The 16,277-nt window shown below is 44.3% G+C and overlaps 1 long non-coding RNA gene across 1 annotated transcript; it reads right to left on the bottom strand.

Moving 5' to 3' along the window:
* Positions 1 to 1,972: 1,972 nt before the first annotated feature.
* On the bottom strand, positions 1,973 to 9,438 carry LOC129866529 (uncharacterized). The gene is made up of 3 exons (XR_008761495.1): positions 9,242 to 9,438; positions 3,365 to 3,426; positions 1,973 to 2,226 (listed from the first exon to the last, which is right to left on the bottom strand). It is a non-coding gene; the product is annotated as an uncharacterized LOC129866529 (long non-coding RNA).
* Positions 9,439 to 16,277: the final 6,839 nt, after the last annotated feature.

Below are 16,277 nucleotides of genomic sequence, written 5' to 3'. Positions count from 1 at the left end.
AAATTTGTTGAGAGAGTCACAAGCTTGATGTATGTAATCATTCCATGCGATGAATATGGGACCAAATACTTCACTTTTACTACTTTAATACACATGTGTGACTTTGTTTGGATCCCTAAAAATGGGGGCACTATGTACAAAAAGTGCTGTAATTTCTAAACGTTTCACACGATAATGATGAAAATACCCTCCAATGAAAGCTGCCAGTCTGCACCAGTATTCAGTTATGTACAGCCCCCCCCCTGTAACTATTGAGACAACACCATGCTGCACTTCCTTCTTTTGGCTCTATACTCCAAAAGAAGTTTGGATGTTAAATCAAAAATGTTGGAGTATAGAGCCAAAAGAAGAAACCACGCTACACTGTACATAACTAAATACTGGACATCTCTAGACCTCGGGCTCTTATCACATCTACTGGCAGATTCACATGTCCTGTAATACGCATGGTAACAAGCTAGGTCATTTATCTACTGGCAGATTCACATGTCCTGTAATACGCATGGTAACAAGCTAGGTCATTTATCTACTGGCAGAGTCACATGACCTGTAATACGCATGGTAACAAGCTAGGTCATTTATCTACTGGCAGAGTCACATGTCCTGTAATACGCATGGTAACAAGCTAGGTCATTTATCTACTGGCAGAGTCACATGACCTGTAATACGCATGGTAACAAGCTAGGTAATTTATCTACTGGCAGAGTCACATGACCAGTAATACGCATGGTAACAAGCTAGGTCATTTATCTACTGGCAGATTCACATGTCCTGTAATACGCATGGTAACAAGCTAGGCCATTTATCTACTGGCAGATTCACATGTCCAGTAACAAGCATGGTAACAAGCCAGGCAGATTCTAGGGATGGGCTATATGGAAAAATATAATATCACTATATTTTTCCACAGTATGATGGTATTTTATATTTTTGAATACTAAAATGTTCCAAATATGCTTCATGAGTAAGTAGTTCATGACCCAAGATTGGCAAGTGGCTTTCTCCATTTATATACTGTTCAATCCAACTCCAAACCAAAATAAATGTAATCAATTTCTGCATTTCCTGTACTTTTAAACTAGTTAACTGTTGGAATCATGGAAATATAACGATCATTCTAATTCTATAGTTGGAATAGAGTGGGAAGCCCTTTGAATACTTTGTTGCTTGACATGACAATGAATGACTACGCCAGGGAGGAATTATTGACAGGGTAGGAACCAAAGTGTTGGTCAGTGTTACCAGGTGACCCTAATTAGAAGTTACATTAGCTAGTTATCTACATTTGATCTGACTCTTAGTACATTTAGCAAGTTAGCCAGATAACTAGCGATTAGCGGCTAACAAATTATTTTAGCAACTTCTTGCTAAGAAAATACAAAATAGCAGACAGTAGTTGGCAGACCGTAAGATACTCAAACTAATAGTGTGATTATAGAACGCTTGTGGAAAGCAGCAGGTCACCAACATTGTTGCATCCATCTGACCATGCAGAGTGAAGGCAAGAAAGTGCTCCTGACTCTCTCCTCGAGGCGACCGCTCTCTCCTCGAGGCGACCGCTCTCTCCTCGAGGCGACCGCTCTCTCCTCGAGGCGACCGCTCTCTCCTCGAGGCGACCGCTCTCTCCTCGAGGCGACCGCTCTCTCCTCGAGGCGACCGCTCTCTCCTCGAGGCGACCGCTCTCTCCTCGAGGCGACCGCTCTCTCCTCGAGGCGACCGCTCTCTCCTTGAGATGACTCAAGTAGCAAACGGAGAAAACTATAAAAACCTGACATACTCGCCGGAGTTGCGTATTACATTTAAACAAACTAAGCATTAAAATACTGGTATAGAAGGTAAAGAGTCAAACCGCCCCTTACGAAAGAAGATAGCAGTTAGAGTGCAGTAGAGCTGCAGTCATACTACGTCCAAAATACCACAAGCGACCGCAGTTTCAAAATGGCAATCTTTTTTTATAAAGGCTGTCCGTGCATCAGGTAATTTATCTAATTGCAGATTCACAAGTCCAGTAACAAGCACGGTAATAAACCAGGTAGTTTATCTAATGGCATCCCACAACAAACATTGCATGGCCTTTCTACTGTGAAACACATGAAGGGATCTGTCTGTTCTAACTGGATAATTATTTGGGGGGGCGGGGGGCATGACATTTGATTTGAAGAAACCAAAAAAATAGACAACTTACCATTTTTGATTATATAAACTTAGATCAAAGTCAGACTCTGTCTGCAAAGAGAAGGGAAAAAAATCATGGTAAGTTTTAGTAAAGCTTCTGAAAAGGCAACAAGTTGATGTTCAAAAATGCTAAACTTATTCCAAAAAAAAAAAAATCAGGAGACTGTATTATGACAAGGAAGATATTTTTAAAGTGTGAGGGTGTGAAACAGTACTTACTCTATGTGAAACACAAGTTAACATGAGTGAATTTGAAAGAAAAACTAAAAACATCTTTAGAGCCTGAATATCAGCAGTATTCCCCCACTGGCAGGGCATCTCTCTGAGTCAGTACACATTCATCTGTGAAAGTGACGATCCTTCTGTATGAATGAGTGGGGAGTGTGTGGGAAGTTGCCTATCAGTGCTTCTTTCTGCTGGTCAAAATTAAGCCATGCCTACATCCCAAATATTCTCTATAGAGTGCCCAGAGCGCTCTGGTCAAAAGTAGTGTACTACGTAGGGCATAGGATGCCATTTGGGATTGCAGACCATGCCACCAGGCTAGAAGAAATGGAAAATACAGCTCGTCAAAAATGGCACCCTATTCCCTATGTAGCGCCCATAGGGCTCTGGTCCAAAGAATGTTCTAGAATGAGTAGCCTGACGACTCACACTAAATTATTTTGCTGCTCTGTTGTTCGCTACAGACTTCAGTCTGAGACCGCCATCATCGAAGTAGTTTGTGGTGACGACTGTCATTGTACTAAACAAAAGTCTTCAGCGATTGGAACGTCTCTAACCAAATCAGAGGAGCAAAGCCAATGACACATTTTCAAAAACTGCCGCTTTTACCCATGTGTGTTCTGACTCTGGCCCAAAACCATCGGTTTCTGGACCAATCAGACGGCCCTGAATATGTCCGCATTCGGTGGAGGAACGGAGAGGTACACAGATCCAGAGACTCATTGAGGAGAAGAAACTAATGTGGTGAACGTGGTGTTGCGTTTGGCCGGAGCAAGTAGTTCTAGGTAGCCGGGCGAAGAATAGGTTGGGCCTGGCTCTGTTTCTATACCAACTAGTCAACCTACTACACAATAACAGACAGCTTTACTGAGCCGGGACAAACAGAGGACCCTCCAGTCAGAAAAGTAACAAGTGTTTTCACAAAAGGCTAACTGGCTGCTTAAAGAGATGAACTGTGGCTTACCTGTAAGAGACTTCCTTCTCCAAAGTGTAGCGCCTCGAGGATTGTGTCCGACTGTATGAATGCTGTGAACACAGAGGAATAGTTCAAATGAGTCCGGAGTTACACTTCCAGAGTCATATCGACAATATGGAAGCAACCTGGTCTCAAAGCATTTCGTATTATTCTGTATGTAAATCAGAGACACTCCATTTAGTATGATATGTTACATTTTGATATGTATGTTATGATAGTATGATATGTTTCGCACGGTATGTATTAAATTGTGGATGTCCATCACCCATTTCTTTTACATTACAAATTTACAAAACGTATGATGAAAGGGTTAGGGGAAAGGTTAGCTAACATGCTAAGTTTATGCAAAGTAGTAAAAAATTATTTGTAAGTAGTTGAAAAGTTTCTAATTAACTAAAATGCTAAAGTTGTCCGTGAGGAGATTCAAACTCGCAACGTTTGGGTTGCTTGATGTTTGCTTTAAGTAACCATCGGGTCTTATGTAACATATCATACTAATTTGGTGTATATTTAGATTTTACTATGTTACGTCTAATCTATGAGACCAGGCTGCTGGAGATGGATCTGAATCAGACATGCAGGCAGGGTCCCAAGCGGCACCCTGTTCCATTAGAGTGCACCACTTCTGACCAGGAGACCAGAGACCAGGGGACCAGACACCTATGGGCCGTAGTCTAAAGATATGTACCATAAGGGAATAAATAGGATGCCACTGCCCTTTGGGCCACACTAGCCTGAGTTCCAGGGTGAATTGGCCAAGAAACTAGTAGCTCCCTGGAAATGGATCAGATTCAGAAATTCAGACATGATTAACTCTCACAGTCACAAAGAGCTGAGGAAAGAGGTCACAAAGAGGAAAGAAGGAATGATGAAAGCCTGTAGACAGAATTCAGAATTCACATCAACATAACCTGATAAGAATTTCAGACCAACATTCAGCATGGTTTGCATGTCATCATATAAACTCAGCAACAAACAAAAAAAAGTGTCCGTTTTTCAGGACCCTGTCTTTCAAAGATAATTCGTAAAAATCCAAATAACTTCACAGATCTTCATTGTTAAAGGTTTAAACACCGTTTCCCATGCTTGTTCAATGAACCGTAAACAGTGAACATGCACCTGTGGAACGGTCGTTAAGACACTAACAGCTTACACACGGTAGGCAATTAAGGTCACAGTTATGAAAACTTAGGACACTAAAGAGGCCTTTCTACTGACTCTGAAAAACACCAAAAGAAAGATGCCCAGGGTCCCTGCTCATCTGCGTGAACGTGCCTTAGGCATGCTGCAAGGAGGCATGAGGACTGCAGATGTGGGCAGGGCAATAAATTGCAATGTCCATACTGTGAGACGCCTAAGACAGCGCTACAGGGAGACAGGACGGACAGCTGAGCGTCCTCGCAGTGGCAGACCACGTGTAACAACACCTGCACAGGATTGGTACATCCGAACATCACAACTTCGGGACAGGTACAGGATGGCAACAACAACTTCCCGAGTTACACCAGGAACGCACAATCCCCCCATCAGTGCTCAGACTGTCCGCAATAGGCTGAGAGAGGCTGGACTGAGGGCTTGTAGGCCTGTTGTAAGGCAGGTCCTCACCAGACATCATCGGCTACAATGTCGCCTATGGGCACAAACCCACCATCGCTGGACCAGACAGGACTGGCAAAAAGTGTTCTTCACTGACGAGGATATTGCTGCCAGTAAGATTGCACCTAAATCAACTATTTATCGGATCATCAAGAACTTCAAGGAGAGCGGTTCAATTGTTGTGAGGAAAGCTTCAGGGCGCCCAAGAAAGTCCAGCAAGCGCCAGGACCATCTCCTAAAGTTGATTCAGCTGCGGGATCGGGGCACCACCAGTACAGAGCTTGCTCAGGAATGGCAGCAGGCAGGTGTGAGTGCATCTGCACGCACAGTGAGGCGAAGACTTTTGGAGGATGGCCTGGTGTCAAGAAGGGCAGCAAAGAAGCCACTTCTCTCCAGGAAAAAACATCAGGGACAGACTGATATTCTGCAAAAGGTACAGGGCTTGGACTGCTGAGGACTGAGGTAAAGTCATTTTCTCTGATGAATCTCCTTTCCGATTGTTTGGGGCATCCGGAAAAAAGCTTGTCCGGAGAAGACAAGGTGAGCGCTACCATCAGTCCTGTGTCATGCCAACAGTAAACCATCGTGAGACCATTCATGTGTGGGGTTGCTTCTCAGCCAAGGGAGTGGGCTCACTCACAATTTTGCCTAAGAACACAGCCATGAATAAAGAATGGTACCAACACATCCTCCAAGAGCAACTTCTCCAAACCATCCAGGAACAGTTTGGTGACGAACAATGCCTTTCCCACCATGATGGAGCACCTTGCCATAAGTCAAAAGTGATAACTAAGTGGCTCGGGGAACAAAACATCGATATTTTGGGTCCATGGACAGGAAACTCCCCAGACGTTAATCCCATTGAGAACTTGTGTAGGCAGGTGGACAAACAAAAACCCACAAATTCTGACAAACTCCAAGCATTGATTAGGCAAGAATGGGCTGCCATCAGTCAGGATGTGGCCCAGAAGTTAATTGACAGCATGCCAGGGCGGATTGCAGAGGTCTTGAAAAAGAAGGGTCAACACTGCAAATATTGAGTCTTTGCATCAACTTCATGCAATTGTCAATAAAAGCCTTTAACACTTATGAAATGCTTGTAATTATACTTCAGTAATCCATAGTAACATCTGATAAAAAATATCTGAAGACACTGAAGCAGCAAACTTTGTGAAAATTAATATTTGTGTCATTCTCAAAACTTTTGGTCACGACTGTATTTGGCTAAGGTGTATGTAAACTTCCGACTTCAACTGTATTCCCACATGGGTGATTGAAAGATGAACTAAGGTCAGTTGTGGTAATGCATCGTATTATGAAAGTTAGCTGCCAATCGCCATATAAAGTCCAAAGAATAAAAAGAAACCTTGGAAGGAGGAGAGATGACTAGAAATTATTCGGTATACCGTTTTCTTTGTGGATTAATTGTCAGAGTAGAGGACCTTGTGCATTTCAGGTAAAATAACAACCCAATGTTTATATCCCAGGACAAATGTGCTAGCATCAGCAAGACACTGAACTCACTCTCTCAGACCGAGCCCAGCCTCAGACCGAGCCCAGCCTCAGACCGAGCCCAGCCTCAGACCGAGCCCAGCCCTCAGACCGAGCCCAGCCCTCAGACCGAGCCCAGCCCTCAGACCGAGCCCAGCCCTCAGACCGAGCCCAGCCCTCAGACCGAGCCCAGCCCTCAGACCGAGCCCAGCCCTCAGACCGAGCCCAGCCCTCAGACCGAGCCCAGCCCTCAGACCGAGCCCAGCCCTCAGACCGAGCCCAGCCCTCAGACCGAGCCCAGCCCTCAGACCGAGCCCAGCCCTCAGACCGAGCCCAGCCCTCAGACCGAGCCCAGCCCTCAGACCGAGCCCAGCCCTCAGACCGAGCCCAGCCCTCAGACCGAGCCCAGCCCTCAGACCGAGCCCAGCCCTCAGACCGAGTCCAGCCCTCAGACCGAGTCCAGCCCTCAGACCGAGTCCAGCCCTCAGACCGAGTCCAGCCCTCAGACCGAGTCCAGCCCTCAGACCGAGTCCAGCCCTCAGACCGAGCCCAGCCAATGGTTTGCATTATCAAAAATCAAGACCAGAAACAGCGCAGCATTCATAGTGACGTCAGAGACTTCTCAGAAGGCACAACAACAACCATCAGGTCTGTGTCTGGGAAGGAACATGTGATCTACAGGCCAAGACATTAAGTACTGTTCTGTTCTATGGTGCAGACTGCAAAGGGACAACCCAGGCTACAGAGACCAGAGCTCTCTGACAGGGCTATGACAGCCTACAGTAATAGTAAGGAGTTATTAACCACATCAGGCCTACATTGACAATAGCGTAAAAGGCTATTCCTATTAAAATGACAATTCAATGACAAATTCAACAATGAGGAAATGAATTGTCACTCCACTCCTTACGTGAAACCAGTTAGGACTGAGATGCACTGCTCTCTGCAGCTGCTTCCCCAACTCAACATGACTCACTGCTGGTGTAATCCTGAAAGGTTTATGACACACAAAGTAACAGCGATGAGGGCAAGGAACACACCCCTTAACCAGTGGCGTGATACACCTGTGTGCATCACACCATACAGTGAATCACACTGTACGACTAAACTAGTCAACAAAGACTTTGAAATGAATGACTAACTGGTATTCAAGAGATACAAGACTTTCTCGCTTTCCATCAGAGGCATCACAATATTTATTTTTCTATGTAACACTACTAGCCACCTACCAATGTCAGGAAATTAGCTTTAGCTAGCCCAGATAGGTTCCCAATCTCCCATCCTCATAACAAGCTACTAAGAATCCATTTCAGGCTAGCACATGCACACAATAATGCGATTATTGTGGATAGTCAGGTTAGAATAATTGTTTGTTTAAAACGTCTACATACTTTGCAAGAAGAATGATTTCCCCTAATAATCCTGTTTCCATGGACACATCTAAATATCAGGCTATTGATGGGACTTTTTATAAATGCAGAAAATCTCCAATCAAAATAAACATTCTACTGTACCAGTCAGTGACCATGTTATTTTTGCAAATACTTTTTGATTCTGAGTTCGGATATATATCGTTTTTATGTGAAAACTATTTATATGATGTATTCTTTCAGCTTTTCCAAACTCACTTCACTTGCGCTACCCAGTGCTGGCAAATGCGCAGATCAAATACACCCCCTACACGGTGTAATTCACACTCTGTTGTGGTTAAATATAAGGACTGGAAATGGAGATAAATGAAATTCAGATAAATGAACTGATCGGGACTGATCGAGTTAAATGTCCCAACCTGTCGTTGCTGTCAGCCTCTCTTCTACAGTAGCTTGCTTGCTAGCGTTTGAGAACTGAGTTAGCTAAATTAGCTAGCTCGCAGCTAACCTTGAGCTAACTAGCCAGAAGATAACTTCTCGTATATTGATGACACATTGTTTCAAATGTGTGATCATTCTCTACAATTACTAGCTAATTAACTAGATATCTTGATAATTTGTTTGACTGATAACTTGAGTTTGATCTCAGCTAAGGAGAAATAGCTACTGTAACTACTAACGACGTTAACTAGGGAACTGACAATCGTAGTTAGCTATAATTTATACTAGCAAATTGTCGGTTCATTGTCACCCAACTGACAACATTATCTGCCGATCAACTATTTGAAAAAGATGCATTTGCTAGCCACCTAACTAGTTAAAATTGTCTAACTTCAAGCTAGCTGGCATAACATCAGAACAGGGTGTCCTTTCTGACATTACCGGCTGGCTAAGTCAAGTGAAACCAAGCCAGGGGATATTTTGACTTGTTCAGTCGTTGCTATCTGGTCATCTCTAACGTTAACTAACCGTCACACCTGGTTTACCTAGCTAGTTAGTTAAGTTATCAAGCTATCTTACTTAGTTAGCAAGCTAGTTAGCTACTGTATAGCTTACCTAGCTAGCTGTGTCTAACCCATAAGGTTAAAGGCAGCAAAACAGAACTTAATCTATAATATTAACTAGCTAGAATGATGGCGTTAACTAAGTTAGCAAGCAAATGTTTGTTTTCTGTGTTGAGTTGGCAAGTTCACTGTAGGTAACCAACTACCCATAAAGCAATAAACCACCAGAGACGAAGGAAATAAAAAGTATTGTTCTGACCACCACCAATTAAATTACCTAAACACAAAAGTTAGCTAACTAGCGACACAGAAGTAAGTAGTGGCTCCCTTGCTAGCAACCAAGCTAGAGTAAAATCTATAACATGTTTTTTCACGCCAGGAATAAAAAAATTATGTTTGTTCACCTTGTTTGTTCGCCTGCGCCGTGTGTATAAAAGTAATAAATAAAACCCGCAGGAATCCAATGCATGACAATTTAGTTTTTGTTGATGAGTGAAGTAAACTCTGTGCTCTTTCCCGGCTCGCCATGCTGCTGTGTGTCTCCGTGTCAGTGTGAAGGGGCAACTGCTTGCATGCACATATAAACACCGCTGCAGGATACAGAAAGATCTCTCTACTAGCTAGTGAACTCGAGAAAGCCCCTGCTGGAAGTCTGTCAGACAGCAGTGCAGTGCATATAATAATTATTGTAATTTCTTAAACTCCTGTAGCGCTTTTCATAATATAAATCTCAAAGTGCTTCATAAGCAAAGAACAAACAAACAAACAGAATATGGCTGCGAGAAGCAATGAACGGGGTTCACAGGATGACAAAAAAGTACACAAGATCAGTTGGATAACAAAGTAAGTACTCTATCATGTAGGAACGTATTCCTTTATGTGCAATCATGAGTCTAAATATAACATCTGAAGGGAATCTGACGTATGGTTCATGAGGAAAATATGATTTTGAGCGTAAGCGTTACATATGCAAATAATTAGTTTGAATAGTTTCCATGTTTTTTTTTAGATATCAATACCAAGTTAATCTTAGGCACGTCTATGATAGTGATGACAAGTTTTTTGTTGAAAGGCCACTGTGGAGTGAATTTACAGTGGTTTAAATACACAAGTAAAATCTGATTTTTGATTTGTCAATAACATAGCCATCTTTTGACCAATCTCTCAATTTTTCTCAAACTAAATTAATATATGTACCATGGGCCAACATTCCATTGGTGTCAATTTGGACTTATGTTTCATGAGAAGAAGATGTGAAGTATTTTTAGCATATTAGCATATGTTCTAATATGTATCTACTTATATAGTGTGGCCATCTTTGAATGCATCAATGTTATTTATCATCACTATTGTGATGAGTCCAAAGACCAAATTTGGAGTGAATCTGACTTCTAGTCCAGGAGAAGAAGATTTGTTATGACTATTTTAAGCAGTAGCTTTACGTGCTTCTACACCTGCATTGCTTGCTGTTTGGGGTTTTAGGCTGGGTTTCTGTACAGCACTTCGAGATATTAGCTGATGTACGAAGGGCTATATAAAATAAACTTGATTTGACTTTACGTAGTCACAAAAGGGAATTGTTAATACTTTCCTTATTTATTAAGATATCAATGCCAAACTTAACAGGATTTATCAAAAATCTATCCTGACAGACATTATTGGTCCTTGAGGAAAATTTGTTCAACATGAGAAAATACACCTACATACAAAGTTTCAAGTCTCTAGTCTAGGTTAAATGGGGCGGAGGATATGAGGGTTTAAGTGAGACTGCTTATAACGGCGCCATCTATAGGTCAATCGGTGCCATTAATTTTGACCAAATTAATCAAGAGTTTCTGTGTGCCAATTTAGAAAAAAGTTGCCTTCTTTTGCTGGAGTTGTTTGATTGTGTCAAGACAACAAAAAAAAGAATACAAACCATATATTATGACAGGTCAGGTGAACCAATAGAGGCCAAGCCTTTGAATGTTGCATCCTCTGCTGATGTTGAGGGTCAGTTCATGGCTTGAGCGGAGGGACCTGGTCAGAGGATGATAGATGATGGTGAGGAAGTCTCCTGATGATCTTGAACCAGCCTGTGTCATATAGCCACTGGACTTCTCCTCTTCCACTCTGTGAAGCACCCACTTGGGTAATGCCTCGGCAGCTCTGGGCACCAGAAAGCTCACCACACAAAGAATTTGTAGCCAGTCGTCCTCACTATGAGCCCTCTGCCTCAGCACTCTATTCCTCCATCTCCCATTCCTCTCACGCTTCAAGTGACTCCTCACATAATGTTCTCAAAAGATCATGAACTGGCCGCCAGGTGAAATAAAAAAAGCTGGTACTGTGTCCAGATGCATTTCTATCAAACAAAAACATTAGCCAGCTAATTAGCCAAGCCAAACAGAGTTGACCTGTCAATCAATCTGTACATCCATGGCTCAAAACCACCAGATAGATACAGTACCAGTCAAAAGTTTGGACACACCTAGTCATTCCAGGATTTTTCTTTATTTTTACTGTTTTCTACATTGTAGAATAATAGTGATGACATCAAAACTATTAAATAACACATACGGAATCATGTAGTAAGATGAGCTCGCAGCCCGGGAGCTCCCCATGGTCCTCGACCATAAGTATCGATGGCCGGTTACGGGAACGCAGCAGGAAGAGGAGGTCTGTTCCCGGCCACATGCGCTCGTCCACGGTTTCCTCCTTGCCTCCGAAGAATCCCGGATGTCCCCCGACTCTTCCATTCCCGAGAGAATCCCATGTCACCCATGAAGCCAAGCCAGGGGTTATCATTGAGGACTGTCGACTCGCCTCCTCCGGAGCCCATGCAACTGGGCAGGGCAAGATTGTCTCCTTAGGAACGTTTACGCAGACTGCTCTCCAAAAGTTGTCTGTATTGTGTTACTTCAGGACATTACATATCCACCTGTCCAGTAAAAGCCCAGGTTCATCAGTAGGTAAGTGTACGCTGGTGGGTCATACAGGGAGTCTCCCCATCTCCCATTACTCATACTCCTCTCCATGCTCTCCTGCTGTGGGGTGACACATCTAAATCTCTCCGGGTGCTCATGGACTCTGGGGCCAACGGGAGATTTATGGATGCTGCTGTCATGACGTGGCCCTTTCTGGGTATAGATTGTGGCATCTCCCTCTCTCTCTCTCTCTCCTACACCCAGGTTCTGTCATCTCAGGTCGTAAATTCCTGAAGGAGACTCTCTCCTCCTGGCCATGCAGTATAGCGAGAGAGAGTTTCCCAGTAGAACAAAGGAACTTCTTCTACATCACAGAACTTGAGAACTGAACAATATACATATCTTGGAGAATGTGTAAACGGTCGGTGGAGAAGCCAGCTACGACCCGGTCCGTTTTGTTTCATGTTTGTGACCTCATGAAAGACAATACAGCAACATGACCATAACTCTGTTTATACAGGTGCCGCCGTTGTGAGGTTTGCATCTAATTATTGTATAAAATGAATGAGTAAAGATGAAACTATTTGTGAAATGATGTAAGGTGATGTTAAACCTTTAATGAAAGAGAATTGCATTCCCTTTAAAGTTTAACTAAGTCATTGGCTCGCCCCCGTGAGCACAGACATGATTTGGCGTCATGGAACAGCTCTTTTCTATTGTTACAAATAAAAAAAAACTCCTGAAGAAATCCTCTTCAGACCACGCGTATCTCGATGGACACCGAGGGGGCAAAGGGTTGAGTTTAGATCACACAAAAAACTCAGTATAAGCTAAGGTTACAATGATTGTTGAATTCCTAAACATACAATGAAAAACCACAAGTATTCCTTCGTTCAGAAATGTTTAAATTGCTTACCGTGAGTTATCCAAATTCATAATTGTGATTCATGAACACAACTAAAGACCGGAGTGGAATTTCTCCTACTACCAGTAATCGTGTGGCTAAAGAGGTACTGTGTGTTGTCTTAAGCCTAGAAGCGGAGCCAATCGAAAGTTATAAAGCCCCTCCTCGATTCTGTCATCGCAATTTTTTTGTGTGCAATCAAAAATTTCATCACATATTTTGCGCATTGGCTACAGGGGTGGAAACGGGTGGTTAAACTCTGAGACTATCAATCCCGACAGAATAAGGGCACAGTTTAGATACTAATTACTAGTCTGCAGCTAGAAATTATGTCAACCTGGGATGCGAAGACCGACAACCGCCCGAAACATCTATTCTATGAGAACATTTCTGAATGGTACTCTAAAGTATTCATTCTAACCACGAAAGACAGGGAAGCACAGAGGGAGAGACGCACGGGCGAACTCTACGACAGGAAGACGGACGATTCCAACAGAGATCACGACGACACACTGAGGGTAAATATATATTGATTGCAGTTATTCCCGAATGAGTGAGCGTTCATGTGCAAAGGATTAGCATTTGAATTAATATAATTATCAACTGTGTAGTGATTCCTTTTTGTCTTTCCCGCCCTTCTCAGTCCACACCCACTTCCCTTTGTCCACCAAGCCGTCATATCGGCTTAGTCCACTAGGGAACCTCCCCTATCATTTCTTTGTAACCAAATCTACTGTTTGTTTGTTTATGCATTTCTGTGATTATTTAGTTAGTTAGTAAATAAATTATTAAGACAATTGATGTATAATGATTCAGAGTAAAGGCTGGGTTCGTGCAGATAACCAACAATTTACGACGTTTGAAATGAGACTAGCATGAGGTAAATAATCATTAATTAATTAGAAGACTAATTGATCAGATATTAAAATATCTGAAGAGTTATATTAAGAAAATTATGACTTTGTAATCTGAAGATTTTCCTTGGTGCCTCGACTTCCTAGTTAATTACATTTGCATGATTAGTTTAATCACATAACAATATTACAAATAATTTATTTGATAAAATAACAGTCTTCATTTTAATGATGCCAAAGACACTACACTACCCTGGTGTCGGAGCTGAGCATCTCCTGCCCCTGGACGTCCTCCTGCAGGCTTGGGAAAAGCCTCAGATCTCTCAGCCGTTCCCACGGACTCCCACGACCTCCGGGAGGTTTTCAGCAAGGCCCGCGCCACATCTCTTCCTCCGCATCGACCCTACGACTGTGCCATTGACCTCCTCCCACGACACAGCCTCGGGGTGCGGCTTTATTCCCTGTCTGGTCCAGAGACCAAGACCATGGATGGGTACATTGAGAACTTTATGGCTGCAGGATTTATTCGTCCTTCGCCCTGTCTGGCAGCTACACTCGTCTGGGGCATCGAGATCCTGGTCCGCAAGGCGCAGTATTCCCAGCCTTTTAACCGGGCCCGGCTAACAAGTTGTTTGTCCCAGATTCTGCTCGGTCCCCAGTCCTGGAATGGGCTTATTCCTCTAACCTTATCTGCCATCACGACTCCTGATGGATCATGGTTTTCCCCATCGACAACGGTTTTGGTGGCCCACCATACTTCCTGACGTCTCCATGTTTGTCGCCGCCTGCATTGTGTGCGCGCTGAATAAGACTCTGCGGCAAGCTGCGGAAGGCATCCTTCAACCACTCCCTGTTCCTCACCACCCCTGGTCCCATATATCACTGGACTTTGTCACTGGTCTCCCTCCGTCCAAAGGCAACAGCACAATCCTTACGGTAGTGGATAGGTTTTTCCAAAGCCGCCCATTTCATTTACCTTCCAAAGTTACCCTCAGCCAAGGAGTCGGCTCAGCTCATGGTGCAGCACGTCTTCCGGATCCATGGACTTTCGGTCAACATGGTCTCCGATTGTGGTCCTCAGTTCTCGTCCCGGTTCTGGAAGACGTTCTGCACCCTCATTTGGTCATCGGCCAGCCTATCCTCTGGGTTTCATCCTCAATCCAACGGCCATTCAGAGCGAGCCAATCAGGACCGGGAGACGACTCTTTGTTGCCTCGTCTCCGCCAACCACCTGGAGACAGAAACTCATGTGGGTGGAGTACGCCCTTTCCTTCTCGGCCACTGGTCTCTTGCCCTTTGAGTGTTCCTTGGGTTACCAGCCTCACTCTTCCCCGAGCAAGAGGAAGAAATCGGCATGCCCCCCGGACCAGGTGTTCGTCCGCCACGGTCGGCGTACCAGGTAGAGAGCCAGGTCCACTCTTCTAAAGACCAACTCCAGGACCGCCACCGGACCCCGGCTCCCCGCTATCGTCTCAGGCAGAGGATATGGCTCTCCACTCGGGATCTGGCCCTCCAGGTGGAGTTCCGTAAACATTCCCTCCGCTTTATCGGCTCTTTCCCCATCTCTAAAGTCCTTAGCCCCACTGCTGTTCACCTTTTGTTGCCCCGCACCCTCTGTATACATCCCACTTTCCATGTGTCTACTATTAAACCTCTGTTTTACAGCCCTTTGTCCTGACCTGCCGTTCTGTCTCTGATTGACTCTGCCTTGGATTACGAACCTCTGCCTGCCCCTTGACCTGACCTTTACCTGACCCTATGTTATAATAAATATTCTGAGAACCGAAACATCTGCATCTGGGTCATATCCTGAGTCGTGATAATATAGTGGACTACTTTCAACCAGGTCCCTGGTCATAGGTAGTGCACTATATAATAGGGAATAGTGTGTTCCTTTACCTGACCCTATGTTATAATAAATATTCTAAGAACCGAACCATCCGCCTCCTCCTGGGTCATATCCTGAGTTGTGATAATTACTGAATGATTCATTAAAAAAAAGAAGTAGTCCAGCTGGCTTTTCCTGCTCTCCCACTTTTCTGCATTAAAGTGGATACGCTCTAGTTGAGTCATTTTTACACAGGACAAATATATCACATCACGGCTTCTCTGTGTTTGTCCTATAATTTGGTAGTGGTACTCATGATTAGGTTTGAGAACGTAGGTACCATCAGCTCTTTGACAGAGGTATTTAAAACCACGTAAAGCTGTCTTGGTCTGGGCACTTTATTGCTCTGGACTTTCCTGTCAGGAGATGTGCCTAAATGGGAGGCATGAGGGTTGACAACAAAGCCACATGGGAACACTTTGTTCCCAGTGACTTCGGGGTAGAGTGCTGCTGCAACCGTCTCAAGCTCCAGGCCTCTCTTCATCGGCTTGGTCTGCACGGTCTTTTTCCTCTGCATGCTGGTGGCAAGACTGTCGGCACACCTTCTTAAAAAAGGAGGAAGTTGGGTTCGAGTCCAGGCTCTGTCGCAGCCGGCCGCGACCGGGAGGCCCATGGGGCGGCGCACAATTGGCCTAGCGTCGTTCGGGTTAGGAGGGGTTTGGCCGGCAGGGATATCCTTGTCTCATCGTGCACTAGCGACTACTGTGGCGGGCCGGGCGCAGTGCTCACTAACCAGGTCGCCAGGTGTACGGAGTTTCCTCCAACACATTGGTGCGGCTGGTTTCCGGGTTGGATCGGCATTGTGTCAAGAAGCAGCGCGGCTTGGTTGGGTTGTGTTTCGAAGGACGCATGGCTCTCGACCTTCACCCTCTCCCGAGTCCGTAAGGG

Source organism: Salvelinus fontinalis, chromosome 12 (assembly GCF_029448725.1).
Source record: "Salvelinus fontinalis isolate EN_2023a chromosome 12, ASM2944872v1, whole genome shotgun sequence".
Classification (NCBI taxonomy): Eukaryota; Metazoa; Chordata; class Actinopteri; order Salmoniformes; family Salmonidae; genus Salvelinus; species Salvelinus fontinalis.
This window is presented reverse-complemented; position numbering and strand designations above follow the sequence as displayed.